General features: G+C 40.9%; 1 long non-coding RNA gene across 1 annotated transcript; it reads right to left on the reverse strand.

The window, feature by feature from the left end:
* Positions 1–1343: 1343 nt before the first annotated feature.
* Positions 1344–6662, reverse strand: LOC144583241 (uncharacterized). Its single transcript, XR_013536937.1, has 2 exons — positions 4789–6662; positions 1344–4463 (listed from the first exon to the last, which is right to left on the reverse strand). It is a non-coding gene; the product is annotated as an uncharacterized LOC144583241 (long non-coding RNA).
* Positions 6663–7358: the final 696 nt, after the last annotated feature.

Consider the following 7358-nt stretch of genomic DNA (forward strand, 5'->3'; position numbering starts at 1 on the left):
CCATCTCACTAATGCTATAGAACTGGAAAGGCTTTCTCATGCACCATATAATTTATTGCTGTTAAAAGGGATTGTTTCTGTTTTTGGTCTTGTAAATTTCTTGCCCAAGAATCAATATCACTTGTGTGTAACTGCTGTTGTTCTGTATAACTACAGTATAACTCCTGTCAGAAAATGTTGTGTGTATACAGCCCCGGGGATCTCTTTGGGTAACACTTTTCATTTATAATTCAACAAAAAAGAAGAAGAAAGCTGTGTGGTTTTGGTACACAATTCAAAGGCAGGGTTGCGTGATACCTTTATTAGGCTGCTTAAAAAGCCAAAACAGATGCTAGACAAACAGATAAATGACCAAGTGGAAAGCTAGCATTTGTTTGTGATTTTTTTAGCATTTGTTTGTGATTTTTCTTTCCACTCTAATCATTGGTTTTGCTTTTTTTAGTAGTCTAATAAAAGTACCACCTACTCTTGACTTTAAATTGTATACAATGACCACATGGCTTTTTTTTCTTTTTTTTAAAAAATCATGACATATGGAAGATAAACTCAATTTATGACCACAGCACAATCTAAACATAAACATGGAGATCTTAACACTGCCCAAACAGAATTGCAAGCTGAGCACAACCTCTCCCTCCAGTCACTAGGTCATACTATCAATTTTGCTTACAAAGTGGTAGACCAACTTTTATTCCAGGTCTTCTTGTAAGGGGTTTGCCAAACTTTGTGTGCCTCTGTCTCTAGTTCATATAGGAATTGTATTGTCAAAATTAGGGCAAAGGAGGATTGGGGATGCTGGATGATGGCAACTCTTCTGTCTAAGAAACTTCAAAGGGACATTCAAATTCAGATTACCAGAAATTTATTCTGAAATTTTACCTCTGACCTGAGACTATAGTCCCCAAATTGAAACTTGATTTAAGCAGTGAAGCCTGGCCAAGATTTTTTGAGCTTTTTCTGTTTTCTTCTGCACCATGCATAGCTTTGTGGTGCTCAACCTGAGAAGGATCAATATAGCTAGCCTTTATTTGTCACTTTTAGTGATCAAAAAAAGGTATAACCCACCCCCAAACTTCCATTTAAACCAGGGGTGTCCAACCTTTCACCTTCCCTGGGCCACATTAGAAGATGAAAATTTGGTTTGGGCCACACATACATTTGGTTTGGGCTGCATGGGGGGCAGCCCTAGCTGTCCTCCGCAGCCCCGCTCCAAGCGCGCTTACCGACAGCTGCAATCTCAAGACAGCAGAGGCTGCCAGCTTCAACTCCGGCGGCTTTATGGGGCCAGGAGGGGGTCCACCTATTGACAGGGATGGTGCAATGCAGTCACACAGCCCCCGTGTCCCCTCCCCTCCCACTCCTTCCTTCCTTCTCTTTCTCCCCCTCTACTGTTGTGACATGCCCCGGCCACATTCCGGCCGCAAGCGCTGGCAGTGTAACTTGAAACTTTGAAATTTCTTTAAAAATAAAAAATTGCACTGGGCCGCATTATGAGCTGACTTGGGCCGCATGCGGCCCTTGGGCCGCGGGTTGGACAAGCCTGATTTAAACAGCCACTTTTGTGTATGACTCTTGAATCGACTAGCCAAGCCCATTCTGTTCTGCTATGTATATTCTGGAAAAAATGAAATGAAAGCCACATAAAAATACAACCAGAAAAGGAATCCCTGTTCTTTCTCTCTTGAAAGTCTAGTCAAGAACCTGCTGTATTCAGCTGTTGGCAGGATATTGACAAGACTTTTAAGAGAAAAACAAACAAAAATCACCTTCATTGCCCCCTCCTTTCACTTCTGGGAAGATGTTTTTGATTGATTTTTTTAAGTGATGCAATGCATCTGTTTTGCTTGAATAACGTAGAAACATTTTCCCCACTTCCCAAGGAACTGGGAAGTGGAAAAAAGCTTCTTTATGATATAATAAATTCAAAGAGAAAGATTCAGTTTGGTTCATTTTCAGTTACTGAATGTGCTAGAAACAAACCAAACTAGAGTGATCCTAACTACACCAGAAAAGTAAAAGCCTCTGACAAAGATCAGAAAGGTGTGGGTAGGGCAGGCTGGCTTGTCTGCCCACCAAGTTTAGGAGAGAACCATCCCACCCCAGCATGAACCAAACAGTGAGCTACAGTAAATTTATTTGTTTATTTGTTTGTTTGTTTGTTTGTTTGATTTTTATCCCGCCCCTCTAGACAACGTCTACTCAGGGCGGCTAAATGCCTATATAGTCACTCTCTATGACAGTCCCTAGGAAACTGGATTCCATGAATTGGTACACAGGTACCAAGCAGATTTTGGTGATAGATTCCAATATGTTTCAAAATAGCAGACTAGCACATTTGAGAGTCAAACAGATACTGTTTTAAAGAAAACTTAAACATTTTATTTAAAGTGAGGGTTGTCTCTACCTATCATCCCTGTCTCATTAAGTGAAAGTCAATTTGTGGAGTATTTGCTGGTTCCTCCTGGGAGCACAACCAATTTAGGATATGTCTAGTAGTTCATATTGTTGCATTATGTTGTCCAGCCACTCCATGTTGATTGTTATACCACTTCATTCCCCTTAACATGGTTTTGTCTTTTTCTTGATGACTTACCAAAAAGAAGACTTATTAATCTAGCACAGACATATCACTAAGTTATAGTTTAGCACATGCATTAGCATTATACTCTCCTTTTCTCTGTTCTACTCTGGCATGGCTAGGGAGAAATCAGAAATTCTGCCTTCCATTTTCAGGTATAAATGGGTTATTGTGTCAAATTGAGCTTAGACCTGGACAATCATTTATAGAACTGTACAATTATACAAAACTATACTTTATGAAAACAAATTAGGATTGTAAACCACAATTTGAAGTGGAATTATTTTAATATGATAGAGTTAAAGCCTAGCCACCATTTCTGTGGATTTAGACATAACTATAAAAGGTGGCCAGTTAAACATACAAAATAAATCTTCTAGTACTTTCCTTGGATGACAGCACAGGAGCTGGAAGTCCATGCTAAGACTGTTGTTGTTCTTTAGTCGTTAAGTCATGTCCAACTCTTCATGACCCCATGAACCAGAACATGCCAGGCCCTCCTGTCTTCCACTGCCTCCTGAAGTTTGGGTCAAATTCATGTTGGTAGCTTCGATGACACTGTCCAACCATCTTGTCCTCTGTCATCCCCTTCTCCTCTTGTCCTCACACTTTCCCAACATCAGGGGCTTTTCCAGGGAGTCTTCTCTTCTCATGAAATTGCCAAAGTATTGGAGCCTCAGCTTCAGGTTCTGTCCTTCCAGCGAGCACTCAGGGTTGATTTCCTTCAGAACGGATACGTTTGGTCTCCTTGAAGTCCAGGGGACTCTCAAGAGTCTCCTCCAACACCACAAGTCCAAAGCATCAATTCTTCGGTGTTCAGTCATCTTTATGGTCCACCTCTCACTTCCATGCTGAGACTGACCCATACTTTAAAATTACATCCAAATGTAACTCAAGATAATGAGCAGTGCAAAGAATTCCAGATAATGAGTTCTTAAAAGAAGGAATTGTCCAACTTATTAGGAATTTGTTCCTTCATCTTTCATCATTTATCATTCTTGTTAGGTAGAAATTATTGAAATGCCATATATGTGGTAAATATTCAGGGAGAATATTCAAAGAGAATATTCAATATCCTTCCTGTCCGAAGAAACAGAAGAACCATTACTTTTGCATGCTCTCTGAATGTCACTACAGTGTGATTTTTGCCAAAGCTTCTCATATCAAATGCTCCACCACAAATATATACCTTTATCTTGGGCTGAGATGGGGAATGATATTCATAGTGGACAAGCATGACCATAAAATCAATTATTGGAGGATAAGCTCACTTATCAGTGACCCTATTTCATTCTACCCATCAAACTGCTTGCATTATCCTTCGCCACAGTTTTTCATGCATTTTGGTATAGCTATTATAGAGGAATGAACTAGTTATGGCTTATGGTAATATGGCTGTCTTAGTTCAAGCAAGTGAAAGAAAATACTTTATCTTTCTCCAATGGAAGGCGGACAGAAATCTTTATTCCCCTACCCCATGAACAGATGTGGCAGGCACTGGTCTGGAATAAATTTCCTTTCTCTTTTGTATTGTCTTATCAACCTTGAATTGGTTTCCAGCAGATGATCTGACTGTCGCTCTGGAGCACATCTTTTTATTGATGAAAAGAAGAGAAAGTCATTAGAAGTAATGCTGGTGAAGGTACCTGTAATAGAAGCAGCAGAATGAAGAACACAAATAGAATATTAAATTCAACAACTTGTAAGAATACATGTATAGTTGAAAACAAAGTTACCACCCAGAGAACTCAAGATGCTGACTTAAAACTCCAGTTACAGAAGTGGTTTTGGTTGATCCAGCTGGATTAGGAGAATATCTGCAGTTTTCAATGTTATATCCTCTAGCGCCATTCAGTATGTATTCACCTTGAAACCGTATGTCAACCTGTGTAGGAATGCGAAGAGCTGTAGGAAAGATGTATTTTTTTCATTTCTTTTATTCTCTCATGTTAAACAAAGCAATGAAAAGAAAAAGAAATCTTTAAATCATGAGATAGTAACATACTTCCTCCCCCCCCCTTGTGGGTTTAGACAAATCTGTGTATTTTTTTGAGAGAGACTTTTCCAATATTCCTGGACATGTAATACCTGTTGCTTTGTTGTCTGAGCTGTCAAAGAAGATTTTTGATCAATCAGTCTGTCCTTTTCTGCTTCCTCTGCCATGTGTTTGTGCGGTTTTTTTTTTTTTAATGAAGAGAAGATACACTCACTTTGCTTCAAGACAGCTTCACAGGAACTGTGGAGAACATTAAAAATGTGCTTCTCAGTCTCAGGAGGTAAGATCTTGGGTGGACGTTGCAGACTTCTTAATGGGCTCTATTGTCATGTAGGGACAGCCTGTGTCAACAGAAATTATAAGAATGGTAAAGTTTATTCATGTGCTAAACTTACTGGAAAATTCTTTTTCTTTCTTTCTTTTCTTTTTCTTTCTTTCTTCTTTTTTTTTTTTTTTGGATAAATTTTGCTCAAAACCCAGCTATAACAAACTTGGCACCCATCCCTAAGAGATGGGGAAATGTGTTAAATATGCTTTCTGCTGCACACAGATAATGCAAATTTGGTAAATTCTGATAAAACAGAACCAAAATTTCAGCCATCCCTAAGATTGAATTTCATTCCTTGCCCATATCTATTGCTCTGTTGATGACAACATAAACACAGAATTCATAGAAAGAACCAAGGCGTAGAAGTGGAGACCCACAATTCTGAAAATTTATCAGATTCCTAGGACCTATTAAATCTCCCTCCCTAGCAGAAAATATATTACTGGGAAATCAGTACAAAGGCAAAACCAGATGCAGTGTGGGAATTCTGATTTCAGCTGGATGAATAGTTCTTCCTTTAAAGTAGGCACTAAGTAATGGCATTGATAGGAATATTTTCATGGGTCTTCTGGCAGGTAGATGCCTCCCAAGATACCCACATGACAGCCTTGTAAGGTAATCCAGTGTTGCTATCCAGTTTCCTGGTGCACTTTTCCTTCAGAAAAATTCACATCTGTGAAGTTAGTTTAGCAGCAGTACAATGTGCAAGGGATTGAGTAGATTGCCTTTCTATATGGATACATATAACTTGAGAAGAGACTCCTCCACCCTGCTCCCTAACTTCATTAGAAGACTCTGTCCATGCAGACTCCATGATCTTAATATCAGGCCAATTTCCCTGTCCTCCTTCTTTTCAATATTTTCCCTGATGGAGAGATCTTGTGATCTTGAAAGTTCATGCATTTGTTTTGACCCCTGAGATGGTGTAAGAAAGATACTGCCTTAACAAGGATCTCTGTTTTTTTGTTTTGTTCTTTTAATGGCCAATACATCTACTTCTGCTTTATTTGCAAATTTACTTGAAAGAAAAAGAGGGAGAGTTGCCTGTGTAGAGGAAGCTGGAATGGACTAAAAACTGAGGTTTTATTCCAATTATTTTATTAATTTATTAAACATGTTCAGGGGCATTACCTGAACAAAGAAAACTTGAAAATAATTTAGGATTTTGTCTATAGTTAGAAAGACATTCTTTTAGACAGTGGAATTGTTGAGAAACAGTAAAAAAGATGGGGTAAAGACAGTGTGGTGTAATTGATAGACTGTTGGCCTCATGACTCATGAGACCCAGACTGAAATCTCTGTTTGGCCATGGTAAGTCACAGTATTGGGGGCAGTTACTAGTAAATCATTCCTAGAATATCTCACATGCTTTGGAGACTTTATTGGGTGGACATAGAAGCAACTTGGAAGCAACTTGAGGATGTTTAAAAACAGCCAAAAAGGTTTGTTCTACCCAGTTTATTCATTATACACCAACTTCTCTTCAGTGTTTTGAGGGAAGCATCTGTTGTAAATGTTTACAAGGTGGGAGGAAAGGTAAATATTAAAGTGTCTCTGTCTGTATCAGAGTATATACTGTGCAGACATGTGCAAACTCAAGTCTCACAACAGGAGAAACTGTTGGAAAGAAACAAGAAACTTTTATTACATTCCAGAAAAGCCTAAACACCAGTCCTAACTAGATACAGTGGTGCCTCGCATAGCGTCAATAATCCGTGCAGCCAAAATCATCACTATAGGGATTCGTCACTATGCAAAATAAAAAAGCCCATAGGAATGCATTAAAACCTATTTAATGCATTCCTATGGGCAAAAAACTCACCTTTATGCAAAAGTCCTCCATACGGCCACCATTTTCGCTGCCCGGTAAGTGAGGAATCGGGGTGAAAACACAGCGGGTGGCCGTTTTGCCATCTTCTCCACTCCAGCCCCTCCTCCTCCCCACCTCACAGCTGATCGGCGCTGGTCTTAGAAGCTTCCCCAGGCTTGCCCAGCAGGTAAACAGGCAGTGGAAATGCACTGGGGAAGCCTCTGAAACCTGCACTTTGTCAGGGTGGGGTGGGTGGTGTTGGGTGAGGGTGTGGCAGGGGCAGGCCCACCACCCCCAGCGCCCCTTCGTGCCCCCCCACGGCAAAGTGGGGCTTTCAGAGGTGCATTTTCACTGCTGAAAAAGCCCCAGGAGGCTTCTGAAACTGACGCTTTGCCAGGGTGGGGGTGGGTGGGGGTGTGGCAGGGGCAGGCCCACTACCCCCTGCCCCCCCAGAGCCCCCCTCATGCCACTTTCAGAAGCCTCCTGGGGCTTTTTCAGCAGTGAAAATGAACCTCTGAAAGCCCCACTTTGCCACGGGGGTGTGTGAGGGGGGTGCTGGGGGTGGCGGGGGGTGGCGGGCCTGCCCCTGCCACACTCCCACCCATCCCACCCACCCCCACCTCAGCAAAGTGCAGGTTTCAGAGGC

This window comes from Pogona vitticeps, chromosome 5 (assembly GCF_051106095.1).
Source record: "Pogona vitticeps strain Pit_001003342236 chromosome 5, PviZW2.1, whole genome shotgun sequence".
Classification (NCBI taxonomy): domain Eukaryota; kingdom Metazoa; phylum Chordata; class Lepidosauria; order Squamata; family Agamidae; genus Pogona; species Pogona vitticeps.